Here is a 7,898-nt window from a genome sequence, read left to right as displayed (position 1 = left end):
GTTTCCTCTTTTACTGTAAAAAAAAAAAATCCGTTCGACATAGCGAAAACAAACAAGCTTATAAAGCGCACAAATGCTAATCGTGTTCTCTTTCAACTCCAAGGAGACCACACAGTTCATCTTTAAGCGTTAGCCCGTGATCTAGTTTCGAGTACAGGTCGTGTCAAGAATCCGTACTGGCTCTGGGCGCCAAGAACTCGCGGAGGGAGGCTTTATCTTTGTTCAACTCTAACGGCGACGGCGAGTAGCTGTCAGAGCTACGCGCCATTCTGATTGATCGCTGCAGGCTGGTGCTGGAAAAAGGCGGTGGCTGAACCACTTTCTTCTGCTCTTTTCTCTATTCCTCTCGTTCCACATTTTATTTCTTTCCTACTTTTCTGTTTTCTATCGCCATTCGTATTTGTTCGTGTCTCGTCTGCTTCGCGAAGTGTAACCGCATTAATTTTGTCGGCGCAGCCAACAGTTCACCAAGCCTACCACAGGCGGTCTGTTTTCCCACAAAAAGCTCTTAATAAGTGCAAGCTTTCGTTCTAGAAAGCTTCAGCAAGAAATAAACGAAAAGCAAAAAATGATACTTTATTCTGTGGGACACCAACCAAGCGCACGAAAGACAAACTAGCAAATAGACAAAATCACGTACCTTCACGTTCCAGAAAGGAGCATCTGGCGTGACGAAAAGACAAAAAAAGAAGAAAAGGAAGGGTGATGCTAGGTTTCGAAGAAAAAAAAAGAGTACGTAACACATGAGAAACAACCCCGTTTCGGCGAGTTTGCCCAGCCAGCTAATAACGCCAGCGGATGAAACGATAAACGAGAAGAAGGTTAGGAGGCAAGCATAGTCAAGGGGGGAAAAAAATGGCGGTTGCTGTGACAGGAACGGTGCTGCCCTTTTTTACCCCACGCTATACCGACCTTTCCTCACACCGCGGCAATAGAAGTGGCGCCACGCACCTTGCTCACCTCTGGATGCATCTAAGCCGAAAGCTCCCAGAAATAATTGCTTCTTTGTTGTGTTTCTTTTTGCCTCCAATAGCTGGGTCGTCGCTCACCGCCGTCGACATGCTGGTCACGTCGCGTTCCCACAGAACATTTTCACTTTCTCGTTCCAGTTCCAAACCTTCCCTCAATGTACCACGTGACAGGGACAGAGTGGTCGTACATGTTTTTCTCTGAATTCTTTGGCTATCTTCCGCGCCTGGTGAGAATGCGACGAAACGCGCAAAAACTCAGAAAGAGATACTCTTTGTATTGTTTTTTCCTCCTCCTCTCTCACTACCTCTTTATTCCCGCTTCCATACACTTCTGGCTTCTTCATTGTTTTCCGCGGAGAGGCGTGTGGACGATTAGAGCAATCCCAAATTGCGCATGGAAGCGTTTAATTGCCTTGTGCCGAGTCATGAACCAGAACGGCCGAGACTCGGGCTGTTGTTTGCGCTTGTTTGTCATTAGGTTCGCGGTAAGCTACGGTGACTACTTCTTTCTTGCTTCGCAATCTGTTTGTCCCTTTGCCTCCTTCTGGTACCAACAAAACTACCCTTGCTGCGCCCCCTCACTCCAAATTCCTATCCCAAAAGCACAAACACTTAACGCGATTGCGGAGCGTTGTTTTTGCGAGCACTAAAACGGAAGAGCGAGCTCGCTTTGCTACACGACGGTATCGGTCTGTATAGACCACGGTTTAAACGCTCTCGTGATTACATGTTCTAAGGAAATACTTTTCTTCTTTTTCAGCCGAAATATACTTACCTCATATTTGCTCTCTGGTATACGCGGTTTCCTCTGAGTGTGTTAACATTAGACACTTTAGCATAGTAGGTACAGTGTTACCGTTAACTTAACCGGTGTACCCAAGCACCCGCTCCCGCTCAGCGTAGAGGAGGCAGAGCTGGTGGCGGCGTGCGTGTGGCGTGTTGCTCCTTGGATACGGCTAGAAGTTCGAAGGCAATGGGGGAAGCTCGCGAGCAATGTGTGAGGGTCGTCAAGTCCAGGCGCCGTGCTGGCATCTGCGACAAGCTCACCATCATCTGCTGATCAACCCCGAAGCCTGGATTTTCGTCGCAAAGTGTACGTAGGCCTAAGCGCCTCCATCGTCATTTCACGAAGGGAAGGCAACGTGCAAGGAAGTAACCCCCTCCCCCCCCCCTCACCGAGCGGCTCTCCCGTCCGACCAGTCTCTCCCTCGCCCGGTTCTCCCCTGCAGAAATTCTTGGAACGTCATGGCGAAGGGAGTGAAGAGGCGACAACAAACGGACGAAGACCAGGTGCAGTGTGACAAGTGTGGGAGGTGGGCTTATCTGGAGGAGACTGGGTTTCAAGACCTGAAAACGGCTACGGCGAGCCCCTTCGTTTGCAAACAATGCATCATGATGGAGAGATTGCACAAAGAGGTACTGGATGCGAACGCAGAGATGGAGGCGCTGAAGTGTGTCATCTTGCAGATGAAGGAGCAACTCCAACAGCAGGACCAACGCCTTGTACCTCCAGGCAAACCTCCACACAGGGACGATGCCTCAAGCTCGCTGCACATCGAGAACTCCTCCGAATCACCCACGACAGATAGGGAGGTTCAAGAGGAGCCAGAGGTGCGAAGGAAACCGCAAGGCGAGCTTAACACACTTACACCGACCACAGAAAGGCCTGGGGTTGCGGATGCTGGCGTCCAAACGAATGGAATAGTGGCGGGCAATGAGCACGACCAGGCCTCGCCCAGCGGGGGCACCTCATATCGACCAGAGAGAGCTGGCAAACCGGCGAAGAAGGATAAAAGAGCCCAGAAATCCGGCCAGCGGGGCGACAGCGAGAGACATCTCCGCAGAGAGGACGCCGACTCGGTTCGGGAACCCAACGAGAGGCATGTTCTACCCGACTCCCCACGAGAAGTGTGGGTCGTTGGTGATGGAAATGCACCACGAATAGCCAGGGCACTACGACGGCAACTGGGAAAGGGTATGAGGGTGGAATGCGTCTATGGCCGCCATGCGACTGTAGCCGATGTGCACCGGAGGCTCACTCAGCTCCACAGTCAGCCCGGACACAACCTGCAGCTGCTAATCTTGCACGCAGGTGTGACGGATGTGATCCAAGGTCCACAGCCGGAAGCGGTCGTCAAATCAGTCAGGCAGCTTTTCGCCCCCTATGCCCAGAAGATGGCAATATGTTCCGTCCCCGAAGTGAGAACACGGGGAAAAGAGCCACGGGCGAAGGCAATGCTCCTCAACACACAGCTGAGGAAGCTGTGCGCCTCGGGGAATGCAGTGTTCGTTGACTTCTCCAAGCTCTTGGAGGGCGACGAACAGATGGCGCAGGATGGCGTACACTACCTGGCTGCCACAGCTCGCCAAGTAGCGAAAGAAGTGGCACTCGCGGCTCGACCTTTTTAGGGTGGAGGCGGGAGCCTCGGAGCGGACGACCCAACCGACTGCATCCGAAAACAGCGGCCCCTGGAAAAGAGACCCCCCGTGGACAAGCGGAACTGGCCGGAAGGAAACCAGCCGACGCGGTCGGGGCAGCGGAACCAGCCCCAGCAGAGCCAGAAGCGTGGCCGAGCTCTGGAACAAGGACAGGCCTCACACAGGCGCCTTCACCATGGGCCCAACCGAGGTTCTGGGAGCAGCTGCACCCCGGGCCGCAGCTGCAGCCGGCGGCGGCCCCATGGCACCTGGGCACGATGTGGAGCAACGTGATCACATCGCACGGTGGCCCAGCCCCTCTCCAGGCGACGCCGCACTTCCCGCGATTGGCTCACCCGGGGGGAGCGCCCGGAGAACTTTTCCAGATGGTTGGCGACCTCGTCCGACACCACATCTTGCAACAGTTGCCGCGGCAAGCGCAGTAAGGGGCGAGCAGCAGCGTCGCCGCCCAGCACCTCGGTGCAAGAAGCAAAGAAGCTTCAGAGTCGGTTTTCTGAACCTTCACGGCGCTCGACGAGAACAAAAGTGGGCGGAACTGTACAGCGCGCTTCGCACAGAAGAAATATCCGTATACGCGGTGGCCGAAACCCACCTCCGCGACCTCGAGGAGCCTCCCATCGACCCGAGCTGGTGTTGGGCGGGCAAGAACAGATTGGGTGAAAGCCGGAAAGGTGGAGGTGTGGGAGTGATGTGGCGCGGTGAGTTGGAGTGGCAGGCGCAAGAGTGCAGTGATCGTGTGGGGCATGACGATGGATGCAGTGACCACCTATGGGTGGTAGGTGATCTTCTCGGGGTCCCCACAGCGCTATGCGTGGTATATTTTTCCGTCCGCAGCAGTCGTCCCGACAATAACCATGGTTTAGTGGAGTGCGTGTGCAGAGACGCCCGCCTGGTTGCAATTGACAGGGAGGTGATCATTCTTGGGGACTTCAACGGCCATCTCTCCGAGCTTGACGGTTACACTGACGCTAACGGTGACCTCCTCATCCGGCTGGCGCAACAGCTCCAGCTCAACATCGCCAATTTGGACCCGAGATGCGACGGCCAGTATACGTGGTGCGCCAGAAACAGTGCTACATGTATTGACTATGCGCTGCTATCCCCTCGTTTACTGAGCCTTCTGCAGCACCTCGACATTGATGAAGAGGGCCTGGTTAGCATGGGCAGCGACCATAATCGCCTGCGTCTGGACTTCAGCCGTAAACAACGTCGGAAGACTCGACCGCGACGGTCGAAAGCTCTCTACCTTCCGGTAAGACAGATGGAGGTCGTCGCCAAGGAATTTGAAGAGAGCCAGAGGCGGATCGGAGCCGCTACATACGACGAATACATGGAAGCCCTGCGTTCGATAATGCGCTCACACATGGTCCGCAAGGGACATGGGCAAGCCTACAAGAAGCCATGGTGGGACAGGCAGGTGGCAGAGGCATGGCAAGCGCGCAGGGACGCGAACCGCGCCTACCGCAGGGCGGTGAAAGATAAGGACCCTGAGGCAGCAGCAGCGACATGGGACAGGTACCTGCAGTGCAAACATGGAATGCAGTCATTGGTGCAGGTAAAGCTGGCGGCCGCAAATATCAAGCAAATGCAAGAACTGCGGGCAGAGGGCAAATCGGCAGCTCAGAGGTTCTGGCGGTATGTCAACTCACTGGACAGGAAAAGGGAGGGGCCAATAGAAATGGTGGATAGTGCTACAGGACCGCCCATCACCGACCTGCAACAGCACGTCACTGACTATTTGTCAGCCCTGTATGGGCCACCAGCCCACACGCCTGAGCACAAGCTTGAGAAGACATTGTCCTCAGCTCCACCCCAGGACCAACCGGACATCACATGGGAGGTCGCACTGCCAGGCATGAATCGGGCACTGGGCCGCATCAGCGCTTGCACAGCCACGGGACCCGATGGAATACCAGCTCGCCTACTAAAACTACTCTGTCCAATCTCGAGGGAACAGCTTGCCGATTTGTTTACCACCATTATCAACGGCGGAGACATACCCGAGGACTGGCGCAATGGCAGGGTGGTGCTCCTGCTGAAGCACGGCGGCAATGCTGCCCATATCGGCGACTACCGGGCACTCACGGTCACCAGCGTGGTGTACCGTGTTTTTATGCAAGTGTTGAAAGCCTGGATCAGCGGATGGGCTGAATCAGCGCACGTCTTAACGGAGCTGCAGAATGGGTTTCGTCCGGGCAGGAGGCTAGAAGACAACCTCTTCGTACTCACCAGCTGCATAGACATCGCCAGGAAGGAGGGCAGGAGTCTCATCTGCTGCTTTCTGGATGTCGAAAAGGCATATGACAACGTTCCGCACGAAGCTCTCTTCCACCGCCTTGGTACTCTGGGGGTGGCACCTCCACTCCTCGATACGATAAAGAGGTTGTACCGGGAAAATGCAGTCACAGCCTTATTTGGCAATGTGCAATCGGAGCGGGTCTGCGTGCGCAAAGGGCTTCGGCAGGGATGCCCATTGTCTCCCCTCCTCTACCTGCTGTATGTGTGCGGACTGGAAAAGGCACTTCTGCAGGCAAACCTGGGATTCGGCCTTAAGTACAGCACCAGAGGAATTGACAACTCCAGCCGACTGCCGGGTCTTGCCTTTGCTGATGACATAGTAATTATGGGAGAAACACCACAGGATGTACAGAAAATGCTAGACGTTTGTGCCGTGGAGCTGCGAAGCCTTGGACTCAAGTTCAACCAACGAAAATGCATGGTTGTTCAGCTGGCGGGCGAGGCGACTGATTAGCTGTTGCTGACGCTGAACGAAGAGCCCCTGACAGTCGACACATCGTACAAATACCTGGGCATAAATTTGTGCGCTGAGACTGACATGTTCAGGCTGCACGAGGCCAACGTCCGTCAGTCTGCACTCCGAGCGCAATGCATCCTCAGACGTCGGTGCCTGTGGGGGTGCCATCAGTACACTATGGTCCGCGACCTCTGGAAGCTCGCGCACGTACCAGGACTCACGTTCGCCAACGCGGTGGTCTGCCTCCCATCAGCCACCAGGAATTGGCTAGAGCGCAGACAGACAGAGGTCGGCCGCACTGCAGTCGGTTGCCATGGGCGGGTGGCCAATTGCAGCCATCCAAGGCGACCTTGGATGGTCTAGTTTTGAGGCAAGGGAGGCATGCAGCAAGCTAGAGTACCGCGGTCGACTCCAGTTCATGAGCCGCGACCGATGGGCTAGGCGGGTCTTTGAATACCTCGCTGCGACATGCCTACGCACTACATGGGTGAAGCGCCTCCACCGGATACAAGGCAAGTATGGCCTTTTCCAGACACCCATAAATGCCGAATCAGCAACGGCGTGGAAACAGGAGGCAAGGAGACGGGTCCAAGAACTGGAGAATAAGCAGTGGCTGCAGGCGCTCGCTGAAAAACCGACACTGGCTGTGTACCGCGAGTGCAAGAACAGCATCGGACCCGAAAAGATCTTTGACAACGGCCTTGGTAGCACACTGCTGTTTGAGGCCCGGGCCGGAGCGCTGCGGACACTGGTGTACCGCCGTCGCTTCGATGCAACATCAGAAGCACAGGCAGCACTATGCCGAGCGTGTGGCGATGCGGAGGAGACCATCAAGCACCTGGTGATGTCGTGCCAGAGACTCCATCCGATGCCGACAGAGGGCACCACATTCCCTCAGGCGCTCGGCTTTCACGATCCTGCGGTGGACGACGAGGGAGACAACTCCAAGCTCAAGAGCGAGGGTGTGCTGCGAACCAAGCGTCGACTGACTCTTTGGTGGCGCACTGTGTCTAACCGCGCGAAACCGCAGAGTCGAATGTGAACGCGGTCGATGAGCGAACTCCTTGCTCTGAACTTTGCGTTTTTTTTATTTTATTTTATTTGTTTCTCTCCTTTCTTGTGCGCTTTCACCTCGTTTTTTGTGTTTTTTTGTTTTTTTTTTGGTCTGGGTGCTCACTTTAGTGGTGCCCGCCCGTTACAAAGGGTACGGCCTCAAGTATCTATCTATCTATCTATCTATCTATCTATCTATCTATCTATCTATCTATCTATCTATCTATCTATCTATCTATCTATCTATCTATCTATCTATCTATCTATCTATCTATCTATCTATCTATCTATCTATCTATCTATCTATCTATCTATCTATCTATCTATCTATCTATCTATCTATCTATCTATCTATCTATCTATCTATCTATCTATCTATCTATCTATCTATCTATCTATCCATCCATCTATCTATCTATCTATCTATCTATCTATCTATCTATCTATCTATCTATCTATCTATCTATCTATCTATCTATCTATCTATCTATCTATCTATCTATCTATCTATCTATCTATCTATCTATCTATCTATCTATCTATCTATCTATCTATCTATCTATCTATCTATCTATCTATCTATCTATCTATCTATCTATCTATCTATCTATCTATCTATCTATCTATCTATCTATCTATCTATCTATCTATCTATCTATCTATCTATCTATCTATCTATC

General features: G+C 53.1%; 1 pseudogene; it reads left to right on the top strand.

Moving 5' to 3' along the window:
- The first annotated feature begins 4,098 nt into the window (after window positions 1-4,098).
- LOC149336095 (uncharacterized) lies at window positions 4,099-7,403 on the top strand (annotated as a pseudogene).
- Window positions 7,404-7,898: the final 495 nt, after the last annotated feature.

This window comes from Amblyomma mixtum, chromosome 7 (genome assembly GCF_055824585.1).
Source record: "Amblyomma mixtum isolate Tamu chromosome 7, ASM5582458v1, whole genome shotgun sequence".
NCBI classification, from domain to species: Eukaryota; Metazoa; Arthropoda; class Arachnida; order Ixodida; family Ixodidae; genus Amblyomma; species Amblyomma mixtum.
The sequence above is the reverse complement of the archived record's forward strand: the minus strand, read 5'-3'. Positions and strand labels throughout refer to the sequence as shown.